Source organism: Corvus moneduloides, chromosome W (genome assembly GCF_009650955.1).
Source record: "Corvus moneduloides isolate bCorMon1 chromosome W, bCorMon1.pri, whole genome shotgun sequence".
NCBI classification, from domain to species: domain Eukaryota; kingdom Metazoa; phylum Chordata; class Aves; order Passeriformes; family Corvidae; genus Corvus; species Corvus moneduloides.
Window position 1 is genome coordinate 2361839 of NC_045510.1, and position 4283 is coordinate 2366121.

Below are 4283 nucleotides of genomic sequence, written 5' to 3' on the forward strand. Positions count from 1 at the left end.
CACGTTCTTCACCTCTGGTCCTGTCCTAACTGGGCCAAGGGCTACAGCGTGAGCATTTTCCTGCTTGATCTGGGCAAAAGCTTGTTGCAGTTCAGGGCCCCAATGGAAATCATTCTTCTTGTGGGTAACCAGGTAAAGAGGACTCACAATCTGGCTGTACTCAGGAATGTGCATCCTCCAAAAGCCTATGGCACCTCGGAAAGCTTGTGTTTCCTTCTTGTTGGTCGGTGGAGACATTGCTGTGATCTTTTTTGATGACCTCGGTGGGAATCTGACGCCCTCCATCTTGCCATTTCACTCCCAGGAACTGGATTTCTCGAGCAGGTCCCTTGACTTTGCTCTTCTTGATGGCGAAACCAGCTTCCAGGAGAATTTGGATAACTTTCTCTCCTTTCTCAAACACTTCTGTTGCGGTGTTCCCCCACACAATGATGTCATCAATGTACTTCAGATGTTCTGGAGCCTCACCCTTTTCTAGTGCAGTCTGGATCAGTCCATGGCAGATGGTAGGACTGTGCTTCCACCCCTGGGGCAGTCGGTTCCAGGTGTACTGCACACCCTTCCAGGTGAAAGCAAACTGAGGCCTGCACTCTGCTTCCAGAGGAATGGAGAAAAATACATTGGCAATGTCAATAGTGGCATACCACTTCGCTGCTTTGGACTCCAGCTCGTACTGGAGCTCCAACATGTCCAGCACAGCAGTGCTCAATGGTGGAGTCACTTCATTCAAGGCACGATAGTCCACAGTCAATCTCCATTCTCCTTCCGATTTGCGCACAGGCCAAATGGGACTATTGAAGGGTGAGTGGGTCTTGCTGACCACCCCTTGGCTCTCCAGCTCACGGATCATCTTGTGGATGGGAATCACAGCATCTCGAGTTGTCCGATACTGTCAGCGATGCACTGTCGAGGTAGCAATTGGTACTCTTTGTCCTTCCACCTTCAGCAGGCCAACTGCAGATGGGTTCTCTGACAGTCCAGGTAAAGTGTTCAATTGCTTAATGCTTTCTGTGTCCACCATTTTGTAGCAGGTTGGGTTAGAAACCGGGAAGAAACACCAATTTAGTGTAGTGGTTTGGCCCAAAATACTCATTACTGTTTATCTTCTGTGAGATAAGAATTAGGAGAAATGGAAAGCAGGCACCAAACTTGAAAGAATATAAAGAAGTTTATTAACAGACCTAAAAGAATGAAAAGGAAAAAAAAATTAAACCACCTTCAGAACCCTCCTCCTTCCCTAACAATCTGGGTGCAGTTACTAATAAATTCCCAAAACAGGCTACCGAAGCTAGGACTGGGGTTAGGAGGGAGAAACCATTTCTCATACACACATCGAACAGCTGCCTGTACCTCTGTCAACTTCTTATAAATCCTTATCACCGAGCACAGCAAAATAGAAATCCGAATTCGTGTCCCTGCTCTGCAAAAATTCCTTTTCAAGGATAAGATCGGACCAAGTTGTGGATAGGGAAATAAGCCTAGGGACCAGAAAGGCTCTAGTACCTTAAACAAGCCTACGGACCAGAAATACATGAATATATCAAGGCAGAGAAACGTTATGAACTCAACCAACATGGTGACTATTTTACCCCAGCACAGAATAAGTAAATTCAAACCAAAATGTAATTAGCACAGGTTTTCACTTTCCTTCGAGCCCCACAGTTGGGCGCCACTATATTTCTACCGGTTTGGCCAAATTTAGAAATATATCCTCTGAGAGAAGGCACAACCACCCATCCCCCACCAGGTTCGGGAAAAAATAAATTTTCCTCGAAGGAAAGTGAAGAAGATAAAACTATTTATTTAACAAACACACGGGAAAGGAAAATGATGCTAAATAACAAAATCTTTCGCTGTGGAGGAAAAAACTGGGAAAGCGTTAGAGTCCTCCCTTTGGTCTCCTCGGAGCTGGGGCTTGGCCCAGGGCCAGGCCCTCTGTGCCCAGTGGAAAGTCCTCCCGATATGCTCTGATGTTGAAGCAATCAAGCAGTCCAGTAGAAAAGGGAGAAAATCTGAAATTCCAGAGAAGGAAAAATTCAACTCTGTCTCTCTCCGGAGAACAAAGCAGCTGAACTCCTGGCCAAAAAAAATCTGTTCTGGGCGCAGCAAGCCGGGTGCTTCCTCCCTCCCCTGCCGCAGTGGGGAAAACCAATTGCTATCTGTGTGTGACCTTGAACAAGCTGCGAACTGCTTTGCAAAAGTTTTGCTCAGTTTTTTCCTTCCCCCTCTCAGGCTCAGTTTAGAGGCATAGAAAGGCACAGGAATTAATTTCTGGGCATAGGCAGCGATATGGGATTCACATCATAAGGTCACCCCAAGACAACCATACCTTCAGAACTCTCCTCCTCCCCCCACCTTCCTCCCTTCTCCCACTGACAATGTAAAAAGACAACCCTTGAGATGTTCAGTCTGTTTACCATTTCCATAATAACCTTGTTCAGTCCATTTAGAAAGAGAAGTCTCTTCTTGCTCGTGCTATGAAAACATTATCACAACGAGACAGCCGCCCACTTCCAAATATTGTTCAGTCCATTTAGGAAGAGGTCTCTCTGCTCGCATGTGAGTCCCTTCCCCCAACTTGCAGCTCTTCCCACAACTGCTTTCGAGGGTCCACTCTTGAAGTTTTTTGGGGTACAATTTTAAGGTTGAGCCGTTCAGAAACAAAAACAGAGGCCCTTCTCCTTCCCTGGGAGCAAAGGGTCTTCATCATCTTCATCTTTAGGACTATCTCTGGGAGCATCTCTAGGAACTGAGGTTTCTCCTTTCCCATTTGGAGCAAAAGTCCTCATCGCTTCCATCTCTCCCTGTCCAAACTTCTCATGAAATTACAGCTGTGTCAGCATCTGCCTATCTCAGCGCAGGTGCTTTTGCTTGGGAGTTGAGCACTCCACCCCCCATATCTTCATGAAATTACAACGGGATACTCTGACATATAGCTTCACAACAGACTTTCAGCTTTAAGCATCTCCTCTTTCTCTTCCCTCAGGTTTTCAGCTCTTCACAGCAATAAAAGGGTTAATCTCACCTCGGCCTTGCAGCTGTGTGGCTTATCGCTGTTAGTCACCTGACCTCTGCCGGACAGAGGTGCCCCCTTTGCTGAAATCTTGGCCGCAGTGGAGGGGGGGGGGGTTGGTTCCGAGCCGCTCTGGCTGCCCACAGCCCTGCTGGGGGGGGCTCATCCTGGAGCCTTAGCCCAGCCCGGCCTGGCCCGAGCAGGGGCCGGGCCCACTGGGCCCCCGCTCAGGCCCCCGCAGCCACCTGTCCCAGCGCCGGAAACGAGAGAGAGAGAGCTGTGTGGGGTTTGTCTATTCTTAAGTGTGGATCACAGCGGCGGTCGCAACTTTAAGTGGCTTGAAGAATTGTCCATATTCAAACTGGCCAGCTGATAGGTTCTATCAGATCCCAGAGGAAGCTGTAAGCACCCCTTAGCAAGGACATCCCTTCTGGGACTATGCTTGCTAACCTATGACACAGGGCTTCCAGCACGCTGAATTTTTCTTCTTCAAGGGGCCACTGCCTCGTCCCTTTTGGGTTGTCAGTCTTCCAGGTGAGCGGGGGAGTAGACGGCAGTGCCCGTTTCTCAGTGGCCCCAGTCAGAAATCCTGGCTGGGAATGGTGAGGGTGGCACCCCACTGGGATAGAAGGTCTCTGCCCCATAGGGTGATGGGGGCCCTTACCATGAATGGTCAGGTGGTGGCTATCTTGCCCTCGGGTCCTTCGATGACAACATTTCATTTGCTCCTCATGGATACTGTGACTCCACCAATCCCGGAGATCATACCTGCCACTGGCTCCAGTTCCCAATTCCCTGGCCACTCGGAGCGGGCAATGATGGTCACGTCTGCTCTGGTGTCCAGCATCCCTGGGCGGTAGATCCTCTCTCCTTTACAGAACAAGCTGCACTTGATGGTCAGTTTGTTTGAGCCCACAATCTCTATCCACATTGCTGTTGGATTGAGAGGAAGCTGTTCTGGGTGGTTCTGTGGAAGTAAAAAAGCTTGTGCAATCGGTGTTCCCTGTGGGAGAGAAAAAGGTGTGTCTGTGCAGCAAAGCTGGACAAGAATCTCTTGTCCAGGGTGCACTGTTTGTATCTCTGGTAATACAAAGAATTGTTCTGGACCATGGATGGTGTCGCTTAGGATAAGAATGTCCCATGGGCCGTTCTGCAGTCCATACTTTCCTGTGGGGATACGATAAAAACGCTTGTCAACAAAGTTAAATGGCAGTGATGTTACCAGTTGACGTCTGGCTCCCATCGGTAGCGCTCCATGTGTTGGATCCTT

At 48.9% G+C, this 4283-nt stretch overlaps 1 long non-coding RNA gene across 1 annotated transcript; it reads right to left on the bottom strand.

Annotated features, from left to right (window-relative positions):
• Positions 1-1149: 1149 nt before the first annotated feature.
• On the bottom strand, positions 1150-2382 carry LOC116437350. Its single transcript, XR_004237261.1, has 2 exons — positions 2330-2382; positions 1150-1216 (listed from the first exon to the last, which is right to left on the bottom strand). It is a non-coding gene; the product is annotated as an uncharacterized LOC116437350 (long non-coding RNA).
• Positions 2383-4283: the final 1901 nt, after the last annotated feature.